This window comes from Mus caroli, chromosome 12 (assembly GCF_900094665.2).
Source record: "Mus caroli chromosome 12, CAROLI_EIJ_v1.1, whole genome shotgun sequence".
Classification (NCBI taxonomy): domain Eukaryota; kingdom Metazoa; phylum Chordata; class Mammalia; order Rodentia; family Muridae; genus Mus; species Mus caroli.
Genome location: NC_034581.1, coordinates 42,526,761 through 42,551,760, shown reverse-complemented (window position 1 = coordinate 42,551,760; position 25,000 = coordinate 42,526,761). Strand labels below are relative to the sequence as shown.

Here is a 25,000-nt window from a genome sequence, read left to right as displayed (position 1 = left end):
TATTGTTGTGCACTGTTGTCCATAGATGTCTTTTTACATAAAGGGTAAGTATCATTACTTTACAATTATTTTTGGAATTATGCATGTTATTTTTGTTTCATCAGATATGTGCCCCAATTAAATAACGTTTTTACGAAAAAAAGAACGTATCAGAAACTTGTGTTAATTTTGAAAGCAAAATGAAGTGTAGAACATTATTAGATAGGATGTCATTCCACTGGTCTATAAAAACAAAAAGCAACTGTTCTTGAAAATTGAAGCATTACCTTGTATAATTAATAAAGTACATCAAATCAGATTTGTAAATAAAATATTGTTTAAATCTAAAGTATTCAATATTTTGATTAGATTATTTTTTTAAGGAAAATATTTAACGTGTATGTGCTGGATTTTTTTTTAAATAGTTTTTTATAATTGCGATGGAAGGGCAATTGTCTCATTAAAAGTGGTGCAGAGGCCAATACTTGGGTTGCCATTAGATATATAAACAAGTGAAAACTGTGGAACAAGTTTTAAGCTCATTTTGGAAAAAAAAACCAGTTCTGTAGAAATGCATATTTGTATTTGTTTCTCTAATAAATCTGCAAATAGCTTTAAACACAAATTAGTTTTAATTATTTAAACATGAGTTCTGTTAAGTAATTTAATATCTGTTTTGCCTTACATTGTGTGAAAACTTTGTCCTGTGGAAATGAATACAGGCTTATTGTGAAAATCAAGGTAGGTGTGCATTTATTTGAAAAAGCCAAGCATTTAGCACTTAGGCCTGTGTACCGCTATGAAATCATTGGAGAATTTGCATAGAAGACAATATTTCCCCATATTATACCAGCTTACCTACTGCTGAAATCAATAGAGGACCAGTTTGAATCTGCTTTAACTCAGTATCAAGTAAAAGACCAACAAGTAAGTGAAATCACATCTGAATGTTTGATACCGAAACCCTGATGGTGCCAGTGCTCTTCGTCGATAGAGCAAGGGAATCACGTGGCTTCTTCTCACTGCAGAGGCCTGGTCTTCCTAAATGTGTTTTACACACGGTTAAAAGTATTGTCCCTGGTAAAATGTACTCCATGGAAATAATATGAAATGTTTTACAATGACATATAGTTGTCTCTCTGTTGTTAATATAGCATCTCCACTTTAAAAATGCTTGAAGAAGATAAATATACGTGAAAATCACTGATGTGTCCAGTTTTCTGGGGGGGGGGGTTGTTTGGTTGGTTTGGTTTGGTTCGGTTTGGTTTGGTTTGACTTTTGTCTTTCTGGTGGAACAAATATACTATTAGTGGAAAACTCAATTGAACATCCCAGTTCTGTAGAACTACAAAGAGGATTCAAATTACAATGAACGCTTTGGATTGGCCGATTATTTTCAGTTTGTAAACTATTTGGGAACATCTGGATAAGAAAAATAGTTAAGCATTCCCACCAGTTCGTCTAATGTTATAGTTTTTTTTTTAATCTATAGCAAAAAAGACTTCATTTTAACTAATAGGTAGTTGTGTCCTTTCCCTTTCTTTGAGAGTCTAACACAAAAGTAAAATTTTACAATCTTATCATACTGTTATTTTTTCCAAGATATTAAGATACATCAAGTCCATAGTAGATAATATACTATAGTAAAATAATCCAATATATTTATAACATCTTGAATAGTGTTGGTGACTGTGGTCTTTTATGTTGTCCGTTTCAGGAGTAAACTTTGGAAAAGTTTCTAATTAAAGAAAGACCACACGCTTGGAGTACAATCCACTTTAACACTGTAAAACAAAACATGACTATGAGTTTGAAGCCTACTCGAGAACTGAATTGTAACTTGAACACATAACTGGCAGAGCACAAATCTCTTCGTAAAAGCCCAATCATATTTTCTCAATATGTTGAGGGAAACAGTGTTTAGAAAAATTCTACACAGAGTATATTCTATGTTATTTAGATCATGCTATTTAATCATTTGCTGTTCACCACCTCATAGACACAACTATTAAAAGATCTTTAGCATTTAATAATTTAGTATCAAGATACATGAGAGTTTTGGGGTTGCTTGGTTGCTTGGTTGGTTTTGACTGGTTTGGTTCAGTTTGGTTTGGGGTTTGGATTTTCTGGCTGCTTTTGAGTTCGGGGGGCGGGGTTCGTTTTCATTTTTTTTTTTCTTTTTGGAGAGGCAATTTCCATAACTGCTTGTACCTAGACTAGTGATATTAAAAAATACTTTGAAATGAGAAATGCTATATATTCCCAAAGCTTTAAATTAGAAAATTTTAGAGGTTAAGCATCCTATATTTAATTTTACCGTTTTCAGAAAGTATCACTTATGTACGTGTGACCTACCTAATCTATGCTAGAGAAATTCAGTGTATTTTTTTATCTTCAAACTCATAAAACTGATTTTAGTATCTCCTAGAAGACATGTGGCCACATAGAATTACCACACAGAGCTGTGGAGTTTGCTTCTCAGTCAAAGCCTTAAATAATCCCTTGCACAGGTGCTGCTGATCATGAACGTCTGACATCAAATAAGCATTTGAAAGGTTTTATTTGGATTTTTAAAGTGAAATCTGTCTCATTTTGTACCTATTTTAAGACCAATTAAATTGCTTTAAAGGATTATACTTATTGTTTCTTAGTTGGCTTCTTACGTTTGTTTTATTTTTTATGAGCTGTAGATTTCTAAGCAACTTTTCTTTTTATGTTTAAGGTATTTGTTGAGTGTGTGGAACAATGATGAATTTTCTCCATAAACTTTTAGAACAATTTTTATATATTGATGTATCCAGTGATCAGAAATTTTTTAAAATAAAATATCTCATGTGAAAATTTGAATCTGTATATAATTTGATTTCCTATAAATTTCTTCAGTTTGAAAAAGATGCTATATTTTCCAATTACCTGGCCTGGGCAAAAAGAGGAAAGTGATACAAGAGGATAAAACACGAGAAAATTAGTATTCACAGAGTGATATCTTAACCCTGTCAGGGGCCACAGCCACCCCACACAAGACACTCAACCCACTCTCACTCTGTGGCATTGCGTGAGCTTTAACACCAATACACCGCTATTCCTTGCAAGCCTTCATGTGAATGAATCTGTCACTTTACAGGTATTGTTCTCAGATCTGTCACTGAAGTGTTCCCTGCAGTGATGTCAGGATGCACACTGAGGAGTACAGCAGAGTGGTTTTGCTCAGGTGCAGATTAGCACTCAGCTTCCTTTGTTACTTCTTCATCTTTTCTTCATACCCATGCCACTTAATCCCAACATGAAGAAATCAGGGAGATATTTTCACTAGTTTTTAATGTTGAAGCAGAGTGTACTGAAGGTGCATAATTGATACTAAAACTAGAACTGGAGATACAAAATCCCTGTTTCTCTGAACCGTGGCTCTTAATACTCAGCTGAGATCATGTCATCTGTCCATTTTGATCCTACTTTTGAACAGAGTAATTATTTTTTAACCAGCAATGACAATGTCATCACTTGTCTGTAGTAAAACAGTTAAAACCAATATAATTAAGCTTATCACACCTCTTTTTATATCGCTTCAAATGTTTGGGAAAAGCAAAGTTACAGTTACAATGCTATAATTATAATATTCATTATGACATTTCTTTCTCATTAGCATAAGCTTTATTGCCATTAGCCGTGAGCATTTTTTAAAATATGAACTTCTAAAATTAAATTTTTTCAAGAATGTTACTTAATGCAGAAGTAGATAAGAAATTTTCTCTGAAGTATTATTAGGACATATTTTCATAAATGACTCTCCAAAATGTGAGGAGATTAAAATAACTATTATATTCTGCTATATGCTGAAAGCACTTTCATATTAATTCATACAATAGTATAAGGTGCCAGCATTGATTGTATCCCTATTTTGCAGAAAATGAGATGCTATACAGTTGCTGAGTCTGAAGGCATGAAGATAAAATTAATAAATTGAAAATCTTCCTCTCCTGACAGTATAAAGATTTTTGGTTCACAAACTAAAGTGATAAAAAACAGCATTGTAATATTTCTGAGACAGTAAGCAACTTTAGTGCAAGATAAGTGGTTTTGTTTTCCAAAAGGTTGATATAGCCAGAAGTTTTCAAAATTGCAACTATCATGTAAGTCAAAACGCACTAGCAAACCTGGTGCATTTGGCAACGCTAGGGTTCAGTGTAGGTTGACTCTGGAGGTATAACTTAAACGTAAACAAGGGAAACTCTTAAAACCTGAGGAATCTCATGAAAGTAAACATGTCTAAGCAATTGGAGGAGCATGGGAGATACATGGAGTTGCTCGCAGTAAATGTGTCTGGTGAAATCTTCGGTGTATTTACTGTGTGGTACTAGAGAAAACTATTAAATTCCATTGCAACTCTCACAAGATGCAATATCTACCATAATTCAAGGCAGTTTCTACATGTTGCTTTTTTCATAAAAGTTAAAGTTTTGCTATTTGAAACATTTTCAGATTTGAAACATTTTAATTTCAGACTTAAAAATATAAAAGTTCTTGATTCCTGAACAAATGGACATGGTGTAGTGGAGTTCAGTGTTGGAAGTTTATGGATAGCTTATCTCTCAAAATAATAAAAAAACAGATTAATAGTATATGTTCACACTGTTTAAATTTTACTTAAGAAGTATATGTTTTTAGCCAAAACAAAATTAATCATATCAATTTTAAATTTATTGAATACAATACATTTAGAAATATAAATGCCCTCAGTGTAGAGATTTTAAGATATGAGCTTCTAATACACACATTGATCCTTGACAGTTCAGTAGCTATAGTGCATCTAAATTTTACAGCCTTAAGAACCACCCATGTGTTTATTTAACTTGTTAAATCCTTAAGTATTTTAATATGTTGTAAAGATTTTATGAAACCACTATTAAAATGAAATGTCAATAACGGTTGAGCCCAGGGCCTCACATGTAGTAGGCTCTGACACTGAGACCCAGCATAGGCATTTGCCTTTTACTTTCACACAGTATCCTGAAAAGTTTTCCAGCCTTCAACTTAGTACCCTGTCCATTTCTACCTTAGTGCCAGGGTCACATTGGTGTATGATTATACCCATCTCACACATAGCATTTTATAAAATCATTTTAAAATCAGTAAAATCTAAAGGACTTTGTTTTAAATCTGTGTGGTTTGCCCTGTGTTATACTGCTTTTTGACAGAAGCAGAAAATAAAGCACAAAAGCCATCACTGTATTTGATCTTGTGGTTTATAGGGTGGGCCTTTGGCACACTTGAGAGACTGAGTTCACCTTCCCAAATGTTAGTAGATTATCAAAGTAAGTGTGTGTAATAACTATAAAATCCAACTTAACCATCCCATTGAATGTGTTATTACTCTCTAGAATAATTTTAATTCTTTCATAGAAGTAGCATGGTTGTTTTAAAGGCATTGATTAAATTTGTTTCCCATATTTTGTTTTAACTTCAAAAATATATTGCAAAAGCTATCTTTTAGAGTTTTTTCATCAAATTATGTTTTTAATTGTGTAAATTGCTGTATCATGTTTACTGACAATAATATATTCATCTTTGTTTTTGTAGTTCTCCAAAAAAAGAAAACGTATATAACCAAAAAAAAATAATTCTTATAAAATGCCATTGGCCTTACACTTGAAAGTGGGAGTAGAAATATTATTATTAGTCCTCCCACTTCAAAGACTGTGTTACAGTCTTTGCTCTAATATAATAGCAAAAAATGTTTAGCAAAAAAAATATACAATTGTAATTTTCAGTGTTCTTCAATTAAAAATAATATGAAGCATTCAATTTTTATTAGATCTTTCTGGATGCTTATTCAATCATAAAGTAGAAATATGCTGACATAGTTAATAAATATCGCTAGCCTCTAAATACTTATGTCCAGACTAAGATGAGTTAAAGTTAATTCTCTAATAGCTTTTGAATGAAATTTAATCTTTAAACAATTTCTCATGTGTACCATACATTCTGATCACATTGACATGCCACACCCTCATCAATATTCCTATCTACAAGTAAGTACCTCTCATACCTTCATGTCTGAGAAGACATATCTAAACAAACCAATGATAAAGTTTAACAGTTATAAATATGATTTCTATAACCCAAAATAATGAGTGTCAGGTAATATTTTTCATATATAGAAAAATGTGTGTCAAGAAGTTGTTTTTATTAACATAATTTTACCAAAGATCACCAACCAAAAGATTCTTCTCCCATCAAGTTGGCAGGATGCAATAAAAGCAGGCTTGTAGTAACAGGAGAAGGATGCTTTCTAACACCGTGTAAGTACCAGATAAGAGAGTAGCTTTCAATAAAGATAGATTTCAGTACGTATATTCAACCTAGATGAAAAAAAAAAAGCTTAAGTAAACATCAGTTGCCTGTAAGAAGAAAAATAAATTTTAAACTGTTTTTAAAAGAATCTAATAAATCTTGTGAACAAATTCTACAGATGTGAGCATACTAGATCCTGATTAAAGCTTCAATGTTTGAAAAACAAAAAGTCCCTATAGACAAACATCTTTGGATAATACAAACACAAAATAGATACTTACTAAGTAGTAAGCCCATAAAATTATTAAAATAAAATTTTATTGAATGTCTTTAATAATTTCTTAAATATAATTTCTCTTGTCACTTAAAGGCACATTCTGACTGTCGATTGAATAGAAAAAAAATGATTATAAAGACATAACTGATCCCATCTTTAATCAATGAAATGAATATTTTAATTTTAGCTTCATGAACACTCACAGAGACCTGAATATATTCTCTGGTGTCCATTTCCTCCAGTGAGAAGATGGGAGATGTGGAAACTTACAGTATGCGACAGATTAATAACATCGACTTTAAATTAATTGAAGACCTGCTGAAATGAAGTAAACACCTGGCAATTTAATTGGGAAAGGAAGCTCAGCCAACCCACACTGCTTAGGAACTAGAGCTCATTCCATTTCAGTCTTTCCAAAAGTTTTTCAAAGGAGAATTGAGCTTGCTTTAGAAGTGATAGACATAATAAAGTGCTGGATATTAACTGATAATTGTCCTATATTAGGTTTAGAGAAAAAAACTGTCTCAGCATTTTAAAATAATGTTTACATACAAGTACATAATTTCCCTACAATCATGTTAGTAAAGTTATTGCACAAGAAAATAGGAAACATAGATGGCTCAGCTGTTAAGAGCACTGACTGCTCTTCCGAAGGACCAGAGTCCAAATCCCAGCAACCACATGGTGACTCACAATCATCTGTAATGAGATCTGATGTCCTCTTCTGGTGTGTCTGAAGACAGCTACAGTGTACTTACATATAATAAATAAATAAATAAATAAATAAATAAATAAATAAATAAATAAATATCTTTAAAAAAAGAAAATATGAAACATCAAAATTTTATTTACTATTTCTAAGCCATACCTTATTGAAAGTGAAAACGAGACTTGGATTTTGGTAATAATATCTACATTGAAAATCATTGCTAATTTTGATAATGTTTTGACCAACTTATTGAGACAATATAAAATGTCAGGTCCTGAGAAGGTTGTATATTATCCAAGGTAAGTTCACACATAAGAAAAAGAGGACATTGTGGCTGTCTACATTTTCTGAAGCAATTTTCCTGTGGCCACATGCCAAAAAGCATAATTACTGCTCACATAACTGAAGTTAAAAACTTTAGCAGATGCCACACCTTGATGATAATTACACCTTACAAGTTTTCAAATTCTTTTCACACAACATAAATTTCTCCTCAGAACAAATACCTCCAAATGGAAGAATTACGTTCAGACTTAATACTCTCATTAACCATGATGGCAACTTGTCCAAATTCCATATTAAACGATGTGATTGACCCTCCACTCACTGGAAATTTTATCACACCGCATTGTACTGAAGATGCATTCAACGATAATGTTAAGTCACTTAGAATCCTAGGCGAGACTGTAAAAGTTGAAATGAGAGTTATTTCAAGACAAGATTATCTCAAAAGAAAGTTGACCCTTTATATTAAGTAAGACTTTGAGTCCTCCAAATAGCAGATATTAGAGTGCTAAGTATTAAAAGTACACCTTCCCCTACCTAATTCATGAAATCAATATCTCTGCTAAAGCTGGCTCTCTATCTTAGCACCTATGATTTCTTGAGCAAAAAGTAGCCATCATCAGGCATATGATTTGATACAGAAAAAAAATAATTAAACTATTGTTAAGAGATTTCTCCTGCTTAAGTGAGTTTAACATTATGAACCTAAGATATATTACGATTTTTGTAGACTCTAATTAGAAAATTGAACATAATGAAGGGTTTGTGAAAGGCATACAAAATTGAAACTGAAGGACACAATTGCAGTTTCTCTCTGGTCCCAACTGACTCATTTAAGCACTACACTGAAGTTAAAGAAATTAAAGTTCCATGTACAAAGAGTCTACTACTCTATAATCGAAATGTACCAAATATTTTATATGACCACCTAGAAAGGAAAAGTAGCAAGTATTTTAAAAATGTGTAGAAGGCAGATGAATGTCCAATATGATCTAAGATATTATTAACTATGGATACTTAAAATAATTAGAATTTTAATATGTTTCTATTCTCATTACATTGAAATATTACCAATAGTAAACTCAGAATATATGCCTTCTATTGCCTTGCAAGAAATAAATTGAATGTGGTGATTAATGTTCAAAACTCAATATTTTTCAAGTAGTGAGAAGAACTCTATGAATAAATAAAATGTAAATGAAGATGCAGTTAATAGAAAAAAATGAAGGAAGTGAGTCATACTCAGAACTATGAAACCCATCCTAATTGGTCCTTCTTGCTGCTCCTTCTAGTGTGCAGTTAGCAGTGCTCATTTCAATCAATTTTGGAAGACAATCATTTAATAAGAGGAGGGAATAAGACATCACGTTAACACAGATATTTTAATCAGCACTTTGAAATTATTTTAATGGTATAGATTTTGATGTAGTGATCAAGTGTTCTCATTACTGAAAATATTCTTCTAAAATGTTTGAACATTGCAAATATAAATTGAGTAAATGAACATGGAAGACTGAGCAGTCTACAGAAAAACCTAATAACAGTTAGTGATCTAGAACAGAGGGAGGAGGAAGCATTATTTCAGAAGTACTGATCAATAGTAATTGAGGAAAATACGTAATAAAAAAAAATAGTCACAGCCATCACTGAGTGTCCTGCAAGCACTAATTGAATATTACTAAGCACTAAATCGAGAGAGAGAGAGAGAGAGAGAGAGAGAGAGAGAGAGAAAGGGAGAGGGAGAGAGAGAGGGAGAATCTGGGTGTATGTTATGTAGATACATGTTTTCTACACTGCAAGTCTAAGAGGAAAGAAGTGATGGAATGTTTTTGAGAAAATGTCTTAGTGATTTAGTAATCAGTATAAATTTTAGTGGTATTTTTCTTAATTCAACAGAAATGTATTTTTAATATCTAGGGCTTAATTATTGTATCGTTATAAAGATTTTTTTCTTATTCTGTTAAGAAAAATTACTTCTAAAATATCTTAGAGATACCTACCAAATGTATTACCATATTGAGAATAAAAAAAAAAAAAAGGAGGAGGAAAGCCATAGCATACTAATGAATGTGGAAATTTACTCATTTTTATTTTTCTTGCTGTCAATTTTCTTTCACTCCACTGTCTGAAAATGTTGTAAACACTCATTAGAGAAAATTATATGCATGTGTAGAATATGAAATTTGGGCTAGGCCTATTGAAAGAAACAGCAGCTGAAAATGGTTCTGCAACAAGAACCCAGCAAAGATGAAGAAGGCATTATCTACTCAGAATACACTCAACTAGAAACCCCATTTAATTTTTTTCATAAGAAAAGTAACACTTACTTTAATAGCATGGAGCTAAAATGCATGTGACACTTTTATACATTAAACAGTAAAACTGAATATTATACTTTCACAATTTAGCTATAAATTAGATGGTCTAAAGTATGCGTATTCTTTTTGGTTGGTTTTTATAAAGGTCTATACCAAACTACAAAATTGAACTTGAAAAGTTTATTTTAGTATGTCTTGACTAGTTTTTTTTAAATATCAAAAATAATCTTAGCAAGTATGAATGCTTTATTTTTGCTTTTCTTACTAAAGAGATGGATAAAGTGTGACGTCCATTAGCTTGAGTCTTGCCCTTCTCTGATAATCCTTAACCTCAGCCTTCTCCTATAACTTATACTTCTGTCCCATTACCCAGGACCCCTGAACCTTAACCTTTCTCCTATTACTCCTCTCCCCACAGCTCTTGCATTTAACCCTTCCCCCATGACCTTGAGCTGCACCCTTTTGCATGACTTTTGAACTTTGCCCCTACCCAATGTCTCCTGAACCTCAGCCTTCCTCCATGACCCCAAAAATCTCACCCTCTCCCAAGACACCTAAACCTCTGTCCCATGCCTGTTGGACCTCAGCCCTCTCCCATGACAACCAAAGCTTATGTATACTAGACACTGAGGCTAAAGCAATGAAACCGAAGGAATAAATGTTATGTTGTTTTATTTTATCACTTCAAAATTTATAACAAGACATGATTCTCTTTGTTCATTGACTTTGTTTCTAACTAAATACATTCATGTCAAGTTCCACTATTTTGCAGTTAATGTATCCTGGCTCTCAGAATAAGGAAGATAATAATGAAAACTATGGACACATTTCTTTTGGCTGCTTTTTTATTGAAATAATAATTTCATTTTTTATTGACCTTGACAATTTAAAAACAAAGATTGCATTGTGTATATTTAGAATGCGATCAATTTAAAATGTACAACCCTTCTGTAAACTCAAGAACATTGTATCCTTCAATAACAGTTTGCCTTTTATTTTTATTAGGCAAATAATTAAATCATTCAAAGCGAGTCCTTGTATTTTACCTACATTTCTGACAGTGTTTGTGCTGAATACTTACAATTAAGAACAAACCTATGAATGACACTTAGTTTTTAATGTTTGAATACTTCACATAATTCATTAACAATTGTGGTCATTTCTGAGTTAAAATGTATCAAAATTTTAACCTATCTGATCCCTATCCAAATTAGCAGCTCTCAGAAATCAGTCCAAATGTAAGAAGGTAAGTTAAGATGTGCTATTTATGTAGTAAAATGGAATGGATCAGATCTACTTTTCAAGTAATAAATACTCACCATGAGAATAATAAAAATGTAAGTGGATATGTAATATATGTTCCTTGTAGGTTGGAGAAATAAACTAAGATACAATGAGAAATTACACTATGATACGATGTACCTGTTAAAAAATCTTAAAGTATTTTGTTTCTCCCTTCTTTGTTTTTATTACACCATGAGGGTATTTCAGCTAATTTCAAGAAATCTGATTGAAGACTGTCCCCAGCCCAGCCCTCTCACATTTGAAATATTGAATATTAGAATATTGATGTATGTACAGTAGGATAAAATGTTGTGACCACTCTTCAACGACTAGTGCATAGTCAACCCCACAGTTAAAAATGTCATCTTTTCACTGCCAAGAAATACCAGACGTTGCTTGTTTATTGCACATAAAGTCAGTAGATTAAAGAAAATAACACACACTGCACAACTGTCTCCAAATGTTGGGTAAAGACTTCATCATGCAAAAGCAGAGACATGGTGCTTCCATTACTAAGTAATAATACATTAAATGCCGTACGTACTTAAGTAGTTGGTGTATTTTTGTAGACAATTATGATTTCGTGGTCACATATCTCTCAATAATATGCTTACTGATCAGGATTATCGCCAAGTCAGTGGACATCTATGATGGTAAGTTTTTACTACTAAATGTTCTTAAAACACAGAGACCCCAAAAAGACCAATAGTAAAATTATCTCTTAAGAAGCATATTGTGAACCAGACATCCACGTTGAGATGCAAAGTCACTAAATCTCCTCAAACTACCTTTTCAACTCGGTGCTGCAGTTCTTAACTTCAAAATGTTCCTCCTGAATGAAAGTGGATGTGGGTTTTGCTCTGACAACACTCCAGTGCGTTCTTCTCTGCTAATAAGTTCAACAATTTTGGAAAATTTAGAAATATTTCTTACTTCCTTTAGAAACACTCAAATCTCAAAAATTAGAAGTTTCATTTTGGAGTCCTCATATATCCACTGATTCTTTTAAAGAAAAAAATAGCAACAAAGGAAAATAATAATCAGAAAATAAGGCCCCTTTACTTTTAGGATATGCTTATTTTGGAATGTATATATCTCAGAGTTTCATAATTACATGTTACTTGAATTTCATAACAAGCTAAATTCTTGAGATAGTCTCTCTCCAGTGCCAACTGTGGAAGGCCACTCTTCACACATATGTTCATTAAGCACCTGCCTGCATATGTGTTTGTAGTGGAAGGTCATTTTGTATAAAAAAGAGTCACTACCGATAGAGCAACATTCCAGTCCAGAAGAAGTTAGACTGTGAAGAAAATAAAATTGTAAAAGGACAAAAAGTGTCACAGGATGAAGGTGGAGAGGATTAAAACAGAGCAGACAGGGAAGACCACTTAACTTCTACTGTCACATAAGTTAAGGAGAGACAAAGAGACAATGGTGCTTAGCTAGTGCCTATCTCTAGGAGAAGTTAAGAAAACAAAAACAAAAAACAAAAAGACAAAAACAACAACAACAACAACAAAAACCATAATGGAAGCCAGTCTCTCTGATTTCACTCTTTACATACATGCCAGCAGTACATAGAGCAATTAATAAAGCTGGGTACATGAATTTTAAATGAAAGTGTTGCAAGACTCTGGAGGAAAATGTATGCCATGACTTTATTTCATGAGGTACATCATCTAAAGATATTTCTTGTAGAGAAAATGCTTGGCAGCAGCAGAATACTAATAAAGCAGAAATGTTCTGGTAAAGAATCCATGTGATTTGGGATGAGGGGTGGCAGGTCACTAAAGACATGGCAGAGTAGTGACTGGAATTCATACTTCCTGAGCCTCAGCCAAGTCAGCCTTCCAGTAATCCATGCTGATTCATAAATCTGCCTGATGGAGACTTCATTTTGATGTACTGCTTCCAGAAACGGAAGCCCATTTTAATACATTAAAGTTCATTGTGATCCTGAAAAGAAACTACTTAAGAAGGTTTTAAAAAAAAAAAAAGTCTACATTTAGAGTTACTTCAGACTGCAGAATTTTAAAATAGACAAAACTTCCCAAGTATAAAACCCGTAGACTGAGACTATCTCACCCACGTGAGTTTACTTTTTTCCAATACTTGTGATGCTCACATCCTTATGAAGAAGCTGGGCTGCATCTTTCTAAAGCTCTCGAACCCCTACATAACACACTCTTGGGAAGTTAAACGTATTGTGAAGGCCTGACTTCTAATGAAAGTCCATTGGAGAAAGGCAAGTTAACAGGGCAATTAGTTAAACTAAGTTTATGAAATTAAAAATAAGTAACTGTTGCACTGGCTCTGGAGAAAACATGAAGTATGTAATGGCTTTGTTTCGTTCAGGTTCATGGGGAAGGTACACTTGGCCAAGGCTCAGGAAGTTTTCTGACATTTATGTAAATTAATTATTGAACCTGGTAAAGATGGAGATTTGAATAAATGGTAGATTTTAAGTTCATAGAAAGGAGGAAAACTCAACGAAGACTGTAGTTTTCCCACAGTTTTATAAACATTCAGCAAGTGTGGGACAAGTGGGGTGTATATGAAGATGAGTGAGGAGGGCCATCAAAGCAAACCACAGGGAACAAGGTCCTGGAAATCAACAGGATGCTCACTGTCCCAATGAGTCTAATCCTATATTTCTATTTTTTACATCCCAGTTTTATCTCTTGTTTTCCCCAGATCTTTCTATTATCCTCCTCTTTCATACCTAATAGTTAACAAAATGATACTCTTACTTTTTCTGTGTCTTGACTATCCTTGAAGAATTTGCCATTGAAGAAATACAAACCCAAATGTGTGTCTTGTATCAGAATACACCTTAGCTCAATGACTGGCAGAGAAAGTACTGGTTTTCAGACAGAACCATATTAAATAGGCAAACCTCCTATCCTGAACTTTCACCCCAGGACTTAATAGTAAATTTTATTTCATATATGAAAATATTAAGGAGTTGGGGGCACTGTGCTCAAAGAGTTTATAGTGACTGTAATTTGTCCTAACCAAGCCTGAAGATTGGGGCAATGAGATACTAGTTCCTAGCTATCAACAACTGGCTTTCAATTACTCTCATAAGGGCAATATAGGCAATCACTCTGCTTACCAAAGTCAAGGGACCAGATACCACAAGTATTACTACCTAATACATACTCAGTGAGTAGTATCAGCCTTCCAGGAGTGATGCCTTGTAGTAAAGATGTGAGGCAAGAAGTCTTAAGAACGCTGCCAGAATACAATTGTTTTATAAGAACACCCCCAATTGTAAAAACTGTCAGGTTTTGTGTTCTAAAATTTATGGTTTTAAAGTGTCAGAAATTAAAGAACCTCCTCCTACCATCCACTAGGTTCAAGTGTAATGAATTTACTTTATTGAATTACTGTTGCCACTGGAACAACTGCTGAGAAAACTGTAGAAATATCTCTCTCCACCCTGATGAATTCCTATTGTAATTCTGAAGGTGATGAATCCTAAGAAATTGATACCCAGTAATGAGCTGGCACCCAGACTCTTCATTAGCATTTACGGCAGATTTCCAACCCTTTAGACACTTTGGTTTCAGAGACCTTCTGAAAAAAAAGAGACCTACTCTATTCTAGTATTTATTTTTGGAATATTTTGTAAAATTGACTGGACTCTCACACCTTGATTTGTTTACTTACTTTTCTTGGTTTAAATAACATAGTTTAGAAAAAGAACTTTCATCACTTAAGGTCTGATATGGGAACCTTCAAAGAGGGCTTTCATCTGACTCCCTCTGGTATTTAAGAACTCAGGCCCTCGATCACTGAAAGAGTAAAAAAAGTTTGGTGAAGAGATGGCTGGCAACAACCTGGTGGTAAACAGCTCCGATGTTAGAGGCCATGACAGGTGAGTTATCATGAGCAGCTGCATTCTGTTTCTATCAAAATGGGAAGCATTGGAACAGTCTACAATTTTAAAACAAGTAAACTTGGATGAACACAGAAAATTTATAACTCCATTGTGAACAACATTGCTCAGAAATTTAGACTAGAGCAGTCTTGTCTCCCATTTCCATGAGGAGAGTTGTTGTGGCATTCTTAATTTTATTCCCAAAAGGGGTTTCTGGCATCCTGACCACCGTTCACAGGCTCCCCTGTTATGTTTATTATAAATTAAGTATGTAAAGTATGTCCATGAGGTCAGAGTCAATGGGGTTTGCTTTTAAAAGGTGCTCCCAACAACTACTGTGTCAAGAAAATCTAACAAGCACAGAACATAACAGCAAATATTTTTTTTTCCTTTAAGACAAGAGCCATGTCTTGAACCTTGCATTTGAGCCTTGAACCTAAGCATTCAGCCCATAAATGTAGGAGCAAGGTGAAGGAATAAACATTCAGGAAATATAAAGATTGTTTTTCATAAGGTGAGAATCCATTGTGTGTTTTATAATATCATTGTGTGAACTGATATGCTGTGGATTTGTAAGTCACATCTTGATGGCCTGTAACTCTTATTGTGCTAATCCTCTGCACCCACAGCAAATCCTCTACTTTTAGCACAAATCGGCCTGGAATCAAGTAAGTCTGCTATTTCCCATGGAAGTCAGTGATGTTTTGTGTGGTCAGTGTTCTTTTTTAATGTCATAATTATTTCATCATCAGAATTGTCACAAACATTGAGAGAACTTCAGGCTCTTTATTCTGATATTTTAAAAGATTTATTTTTGTCTCATAAATACCAAATCACCACTTCCCTTTCTTCTTTTTTTATTTTTTTTTCAATTCAGGGAATTAAATTTACTCAGGACCTTGCATGTCCTAATTCTACACTATCCCATTGAGCTAAACTCCCAGCTGTACCACATAAATACTAAAAGAGAATTGTCATTAGAAATGAAATATATGAAGGCATATATCCATGTGTCTTTAGAATTAAACATGAATTATTTACGAATGGAGAGATGTTCGTTCAGTAGAACATATACCATACACCAACTTATGTCAAGCACCAACTTGAAAAGGCAGACATGGTGGCACTGTTTGTAATCCCTCCACTGAAAAGTCAGAGACAGGCAGAACCCTGGAACTACTGGTCAGCAGACCTAGCCTAACAGTGAGCTCCGGCTCTCAATGAGAGACCTAATATCAAAAAACAAGGTAGGGGCTTCCTGAAAAGTGACACCTGAAGTTGATCCCTGGTCTCTGTACACTCATGCATATGGACACACACAGCTGGATAAGCCCACACAACCTACATGCATATACACACACATTCAAATGAAATAACACTATAGAACATGTTATTAGAAATATGTATATCTTTTTTTCTAGGATATTTTCTTTATTTAAATTTCAAATGGGATCCCATTTCTGGGTTCCCTCCACCCCTGGAAATCCCCATCCCATCTCTCCTATCCCTGCTAGATGACACCAACTAGTTTTATAATCTTTAAAATGGGAGATAATATGCAGTCTAGCCGCTTCTTAGAGATGTGATTATATTAAAGGAGGTCAAATTAAAAATATGAAATGGACACCAATAATAAAGTAATGATAAACACTTTGATTTGTGCTATGCAGTACCTTGCTGGTCTTCCCAGACATGTTGTATTCTTCTTCATGTTGTATTTAGCCAAATAGCGTTTTAACTGATGGCAGCAGAGCCCAGGGATCAAGGCAACATGAAATAAACTGGGGCTTTCAAATAATTCAAAGCTGGCTAATAGGAGCAGATTTTTATAACAGCCAATACATAGTTTATTTCTAAATGTGGTTTTCAAAAAATTGGATTACACTGTAATAAGAAGCAGTAATTACAAGCTCCTGTGTGGCATTTGTATAAAGTTGAAGCAAAGTTAGGTACTCAGGGAAGTCTCTAGCATTAAAATCAGATTTAGTGGTCCATCATAGAGGAATAATTTCCTGTCATCCTAATGAAGTATAAGCTTTCATTCTCTGTATTCATTAGCTTATGTAGACGCCTGCCAAAGGCCACTTAGAGGCTTAACGTCAATAACGCAGGAAGCAAAAAGGTCTCCTGATACATTTAAGTCTCCCAAGAGACAGGTTGCTCCTGGGTAACACAGTTCACACAGTCTCTTTTTATCACTTTATTCTCTCTTTACCACTCTGCCTTTTCTTTGATGCCCAGTACATAGCACAGGAGCCAAATTTTGTTACAGGGGAAATTATTTACTGAGAAAGAATACATTAAAACTACATTTTAAATCCCTACATTAGTTACTGAATTTGAGACTCAAATGTATATTCTCTATAAGAAATATGTTTCTCCCTTTGCTCTCTTTCAATTTTTGTTATACCAACTTCATTTTTTCACAAATACGCATACATTCCCACTATCACTTAGAGAATAGATTACTAATTACTTTGTACTTGAACCCCATTGTTTTTCTACATTTTTTTCTCTTTCAGATTTTGAATTCAGTTAGCAAATCCCTTCACTATAAATAACAATCCTTTCACTATTCCTTTTCAGTTCTTCACCTGATGTTTGAGCAGCATCTGTCATACCACCATAGCACCTGACTGACCAGGCTGAATGTCTCTTTGGGAATTTTAGGATAGTAGTATCCATATGTAGTTCCATCCATAGAGACCTCGTCTCTGTCTCATCACTGCACATGTCCTGGGGTGTGTCAATGGGAAGGAGAACTTGATAGCTAGAGTTCTGATTTGTAACTCCCCCTGTCCTTGGTCCTGACAGAATTGACCTGTGACACAAAGTCTCATTTAAAAGACAACTTTTAAATCATTTTATCAACAAAGGGGCTATCCAGTATACTTCATAAGTGCATTTAGTGAAAGAGCGAAAAGAATCTGAGTAATACATCACCCAGTGAGCCCATCCCATTGTAATCAAACTAGTACCAAGTGTATCTTTCCTATGACTTATAACACAGATCAATGCTCTCTGGACCTAAGTGTCTATCCTAAGGGGAGATAAGATGTATACGTTTTAGGGCTATATATATCAAGGTGGTAATAAACTCACAGTTGGGGGTCTGCTTTAAAGAATTACAGCCAAAAATGAAGCTAGGTTAAATCAGGAGAAAGTAATGACTCATAAATCCTAGTGTTGGAATAACTATGAATAGTATGTCAGACCTTATGAAGTAAGTTACAAAGAGCATTTGTGTTCTTCCATGGTCTGTGGTCCTGAAATACCATCTCAGGGGCAGAAAACACCCAGTTTTATATCTTCGCAGCACATTTCCAAGAAAGCCAATGCTTAAATTATAAATTAAGTGAAAGACAAAGAGATGGAAGGAGGAAAAAATGTGGCAGGAAGAGAGAGAAGCAAAGATGGAGGAAGAAACAGGAAGAGAATGAGAAAGCAGAAATGGAGAAAATGGGGAGGATGGAAAGAGGAGGAGAGGAAGCAAGAGAGAGAAAACAGAAAGGGGGAAATGAGGGAAAGAGGAAAGGAAAGGAAGAAATGAAAATCCAATAAGGTTCACACACACACACACACACACACAAATAAAAGAATGTTATACATCCTGAGTAATTGGTATAATGAAAGTGGCGATTATATTTGTTGAGGCCAAAAACATGGTAATGAAAGGAAAACTTTCTACACCTGTGTTGTGAAATAGTAATTTAAAAACTAAGTACATATGCATTTAAATTAATATACTATCTTTTAAAAAATGAATGTGTTAATATGTATATTGCCTGTTAGAGGAACTTCCTTTGTGGGCAGAAACAGAGGCTGGATACAGTGTCCATACTAAAATCCTACCATGCACATCTCTATAGGGACAGGCTCTTCCTGTATGACAATTGTTGAAAGCAAGTTGCCAAAGAGTAACCTGATATGAAAACAAAGTTGAGCAGTGGGATTTTTTTCTTTTAACTTTGGTTAGATGTTTTACTTGATTATACAACCTTTTAAGGAAAATAAATGGTTTTGTTTACAAAATGTTTGGTTTTTGACAAGCAGCACAATAAACAGTGAGTAAAACATTTGATGTCAACAAGCAAATGTGAAACCCAAGCACGTGTTCTGTCCCAGTAACTGTACATATTGATGGAACTGCAATAAACACAGGCCATCTGTCACATGCTGTTTAATCTGTTCAGAGCTGAAGCTGTTTTGAAATCTACTTTCCTCTTAGATCTATCATGGGGAATCATGATACCTATGTCCCTGCTTCAGCCCAGCCCAAGACCAGCCATGTCAACGGTCATTCAGTTATTTAAATTCTTGAAGTTTTAAAGCCTGGGCTCTATAAAAAGAAGTTTTGCATGATCTCTGACTTAGTCTGATCTCTATTACAGTGGAACACCATGACCAAAAGCAACATGGGGAGGAAAGAGTATATTTCATTTTACACTTTATAGACCAGGGAACTGAGGCCAAAAATTCAAGGAAGGAACCTGACAGTAAGAGCTGAGATGCTGAAGTCCTAGAGGAATCCTGGCTTGCTTCCCATGACTTGCTAAGTTTGCTTTCTCATATACCTGAGGAGCATCAGTCTGGGGTTGATACCACCCAGAGTGGGCTGGGCTCTCCTACATCCATCATCAACCAAAAAAATGCTAGACAGATTTTTCTGCAGGCTAATTAGAGAGGCATTTTCTTAATTGTAGTGCCCTCTCCCAAGGTGATCCTGACTTGCTTCAAGTTGACAAGAAATTTACTAGCATAAACTAAGAGAACTACCAGCACTAGATAGTATTCTACATTCAAATTACAGAAATGAAGTTAAAGGCTAAAAGGCCTTTCCAAAGACAATAAGTCCTTTGTCTTTACTTTGGACTTTATAACTGGCTTATCAGAGGCTCAAACTTACCATTCTCTTTCTTCCTGATGTTCTATTCCCTGATGAAGTTTCCTGCTACTTATTTAAATCATACAAAAACTTCCCCCTCCTTCCTGATTCCAAGCCTGCTTTCTCAAGAGATGCTGGCATTTACAAAGTTCCTATCAGTGATACTTTAACTATACCATACTATTTCCTAGGTTTTCTCCCAATAAGACATTGGGAGAACATTTAGGCAGCAACATTTCCCAGAGACATAAAAAACTGTGTGTTCATACAACAAAGGCTCAACATAATAATTCTGTTTCATACATGCTGATTTTACATAGCAGGCTTTGATGTCATCACAGTCATTGTTCAAGTCCTTGTGGCTGGCATTACTCTCTGCAAATATTGCTTCATTTTCTGAGAGGGTTAGGAAGATGGCATTAAGGTGAGGTAAGTCCAAGCAGGCCTCCTTCAGCTGATGGCATGATCCCCTCATCATATTCAAGTGTCCAATGGGGATGAGCAGGAAATCAACTGATCATTTGTTTTCTGGTCTGTAGTCACTCCTTTTCATCTCTGATTGTTGCCTGCTATTTCAGTAATGATTAATTAAATGATTTAAACCTTATCTGGGAAAGCCTCCTTTAAGGTACTATGGGACTCATATAGATAAATGACCTCATCATATCAAGTCACATTACCATACCCTTAAAAATAAGAAATAAATCACCATAGGTATCTGAACAAAACACTGTGCAATGATTCTTTTCCCAATAAAGGAAGACCAATAAGAAATAAGATTGTTCAATAATAGATCTCTCTCTCTCTCTCTCTCTCTCTCTCTCTCTCTCTCTCACATACACACACACACACACACCATCCATTTAAAAGGAAACAAGCAAGAAATAATAATAAAAGTGATGAAAGGGAGAGTTGGAGAGGTGGTTCAGGAATTAAGACTATTTGATGCTTTGCAACAGGCCTGAATTTAGTTCCTGGTACATCTGGAATCTCACTACCACTTATAACAGTAGCTCCAGGGGAGCAAACACCCTCTTCCTGCCTCTGCAGACACTTGCACTCACAAGTGCATACCCACCCACCCCCATACACATAGAACTTTTAAAATTAAGACTGTAATTTTTTTTTCTTGTGAGCAGGGCATGGAATCACCTAGTCTGGAATAAGCTGATCACAAGCAGGGACAGCGAGCTGGGATAGAGAGTGAGAGCTGTGCTGGGAGGTGTAACTCTCCATTTATGATCCTGCTGAGGAAGAGAGCCAAGGGCAGACATCATGCCTGTGGACTTCTGCCTTCAGTTTTGTATCTAAAGAATATCGAATAAAATACAATCTGGTAGCTCACCCTACCTAAAACAGATAATCCTGATTTTAATAAAGACATGTACTTTTATTCAAGAACTATAGAAAAAAGGACTAATTTTTTAAAAGAGTGAAAGGAAGAATATGATTGTCTCCTACCTGCTCCTTCCACATTGGATTAATTTGACTACTTTAAACCAGTGTTTTAATGTTGATTCATAATTTTACTAAGGCCAGCATTAATTAAGTTTCAACCAAATTACCACCAAGTGTGTATATTTAAACTAATACTCTTTTTCTGTCTTTATTCGTAGAGAAATGAGACTGATGAAAAATGGCAGGGAAATCCAAGAACATGCAGAGTGCAGTGACTATTGGAACTACTAACTAAAGCATGGTCTTGGGCAAGACCAGTAGGTCCTTCTGATTATATAGGAAGGAGAAGGGTGATACATGTAGTCATCAATGTAAGGCACCTGATGAAACCCAGAAGGGACTTGATTTGCTTCAAGTTCATATTTAAGATTCTGACACATTCCTGTGGCCATGTCCCAAGCTCTATGCATCCCTTTGCTAGGTCTGTTCCCTTTATACTATGTCAGAAACTGCACCAAAAAAAAAAAAAAAACAAAAAAACTAACCAAGGTCATGGTTAGCTAGTCAAGCCAAGCTAACTCCTGTTAGGCATATTTTCAGGGACTCCATGAAAACCAACTGTATCAGTACCCCAGGTAGCAACATGGGTGATTGTAGTTGGTTGGTCTAATATTGCTTGAAGTATAAGGTTAAATACTGGCTTCTAAAGATGTGGTTACCCACAATGAGCAGATCCTCAAATACATCAAATACTGCTATTTAAACTCTGTTCCCCAATTTAACTGATCAATAGCAGGCTCCAGGCTGTGATTGGGCAGTGGAAGAACAGTGGAATTTTGGGATGGAGTGAAGGGGTTGTAGGTAAAGGAAAAAAGGGAAGAAAGAAGACTGAGGTGTAGGAGGCTGCCATGAGAGGAGATGGAACATAAACACGTGTCCAGGAGAAACAACAAGTAACAAGGAATTTTATAGCTTGCAAAAATGCCTGTATGATTCTATAACTAGACAAAAGGAGCTACAATGACAGAGAATATGCATTGTTACTGTACCAACCCTCACCTTTCCTTTTACTAGGTCCTCTCTCCCTCAGTGACCAGGAAGCATATATAACATGGGCTGCAGGTGGTCTGCAGAAAGAAAATTTAAACACATTAGATGTTGTTAAGCTCTGATTGCTGTCTAAGCCTTCAGAATCAAGTTATCTAGAACTTGCTTTTGAGAACCATTTTGATAGAGATAATTAATTGTAGTAGCCATCTGTAAAATGTTTCCTATATAACTCTTGAGAGATGTCTTCTTTATTCAGTGTTTTCCAGGTCATTATATATTCTAAGTTGTCCAGAGAACATCTCAACTCATGAAGCTTTCTTGGGAACCATTGCTAGGGTTTAACTAATGGAAGACTATAAAGTGAACATTTTCCAAGAGTACCCACAGTTCCCTGTCCAAGTAGCCAAATAAGCCTAAAACAGCTTGATATGAATCTGGAATGGCTAATTAAATGGACCCTAAATGGAGGCCTGGGCATTATAATTACTGAGAAAAACAAAACTAGTAAAATATAAATCAGAAGGAATTAAATATAAATAATTGGCATTCATTTTCAATTCCTTTAGTAACAACAGGAACATAGTATTTCTAAACTAAGAATACACTTTGGAAAAATTTAAAATAGAAAAACATGCCTTTGACTTCCTGGTCATGCCTTTTCCTGACCTTTATTTTCAACATCTATCTCCATAATTCCCTATTCATATTGATCAAAGATACCTGACCCTTCTTTTTCATACAAGAACAGACATTTAAATTATGGGCCACACTCATGCTGTTAGAGTGAGGCTCTCAATGCTTGGCATCATCTAAACTGATAACAATCTGCTGCAGGAAAATTTAATTGGTGATTAAAAAGAATCAAGATCATCACCCCAAAGTCTTCTTTAAAATACATGAAAGCAAAGTATAACTGCTTAAAAAGAGAGAGAGAGAGAGATTTAAATATACAATTAGGTAGAAAGATAATCTTTGTTGTGCAAATCAAAGCCTACAATGTGACTAATATAAGTGAAATCTATCAAATGAAGAACATTTCTACGGCTAAATTAGCTTTTACACAATTAACACTAGTCACCTCCCTGGGAAGGAGCAATATTACATGTGATTTTTATTGTCCATTTAAACATACACTTCCAAAACCAGACACTAGTTCCATTTTGGGGAAGGCATGTTGAACTTTATTCTTCTTCATTTTTTTGTCTTATATTTTTACTCAGTTTTTTTTTACACTCCATATTTTATTCCACCCACCCATTCACCTTCCGACTGTTCCCATCCCCCCCATCCCATACCTCCTCCTCAATCCCCAGTCTCTATGTGGATGTCCCCATCCCCCACCCCACCTGACCTCTAAATTCCCTGGGGCCTCCAGTCTCTTAAGGGTTAGGTGCATCATCTCTGAATGAACACAGACCCTGCAGTCTTCTACAGTATGTGTGTTGGGGGCCCAGATGGTGTATGCTGTCTGTTTGGTACTCCAATGTTTGAGAGATCTTGGGGGTCCAGATTAATTGAGACTGCTGGTCCTCCTACAGGATCACCCTTCTCCTCAGCTTCCTCCAGCCTTCCCTAATTCAACCACAGGGGTTAGCTGCTTCTGTCCATTGCTTGGGTGCAAATCTGACACTTTCAGCTGTTTTTTGGGTCTTTCAGTGAGCAGTCATGATAAGTCCCCTTTTGTGAGTGTTCCATAGCCTCAGTGTCAGGCCTTGGGAACTTCGATAGAACTGGATCCCACTTTGGGCTTGTTGCTGGACCTTCTTTTTCCTTAGGTTCCTCTCCATTTCCATTCCTGTAATTCTTTCAGTCAGGAACAATTATGGGTCAGAGCTGTGACTGTGGGATGGCACCCCATCCCTCACTTGATGGCCTGTCTTCCTGTTGGAGGTGGGCTCTATGAGCTCCCTCTCCCTAGTGTCTGGCATTTCATCTAAGCTCCCTCCCTTTGAGTCCTGAGAGTTTCTCACCTCCCAGATCTCTTGCATTCTGGAGGGTCTCCCAACATCCTATTTCCTGAGGTTATCTGTTTCCATTCTTTCTGCTAGCCCTCGGGGCTTCAGTCCTTTTCCCTCACTCAATACCAGATCAGGTTTCCCTCTCCCCACCTACTCCCTGACCCCCCTGTCCACTTTCCCTCCCAGGCACCTCTCCCTCCCTCCCTCCCTCTCCACTTATGATTGCTTTCTTCTCATTCTCAAGTGGGACTGAGGCATCCTTACTTGGGCACTTCAGCTTGTTGAACTTTTTGAGTTCTGTGGACTATATCTTGGGTATTCTGCATTTTTTTTTGGTTAATATCCACATATTAGTGAGTACATAGCATGCACATCCTTTTGAGTCTGAGTTACCTCACTGAGGATGATATTTTCTAGTTCCATCTATTAGCCTGCAAGACTCAGGATGTCTTCATTCTTAATAGCTCAATGGTATATAAATGAACCACGTTTTCTGTATCCACTCTTCTATTGTGGGACATCTCTCAAGAAAGAAATTGAAGAAGATCTCAGAAAATGGAGAGATCGCCCATGCTCATGGATTGGCAGAATTAACAAGTAAAAATGGCCATCCTAACAAAGGCAATCTATAGATTCAATGCAATGCTCATCAAAATCCCAACACAATTCTTTAAAGACAT

At 35.4% G+C, this 25,000-nt stretch overlaps 1 protein-coding gene and 1 long non-coding RNA gene across 10 annotated transcripts in view; one reads left to right on the top strand and one right to left on the bottom strand.

Moving 5' to 3' along the window:
- The window catches only part of Nova1 (NOVA alternative splicing regulator 1), a 121,018-nt gene extending 120,376 nt beyond the window's left edge, over positions 1-642 (top strand). For all 9 annotated transcript variants that reach the window (XM_021179364.2, XM_021179363.2, XM_029484830.1 and 6 more), the window contains one exon: positions 1-642. This exon is cut by the window's left edge and continues 5,273 nt beyond it. The gene's annotated coding sequence lies outside the window, so the exon portion shown is untranslated.
- A 2,058-nt stretch (positions 643-2,700) lies between these two features.
- The window catches only part of LOC110306424, a 25,779-nt gene continuing 3,479 nt past the window's right edge, over positions 2,701-25,000 (bottom strand). Inside the window, exons 2-3 of the long non-coding RNA XR_002379265.1 lie at positions 7,763-7,940; positions 2,701-6,338 (exon numbers count right to left, since the gene is read on the bottom strand). This is a non-coding gene — a long non-coding RNA (uncharacterized LOC110306424). The remainder of the gene's footprint in view (positions 6,339-7,762; positions 7,941-25,000) is intronic.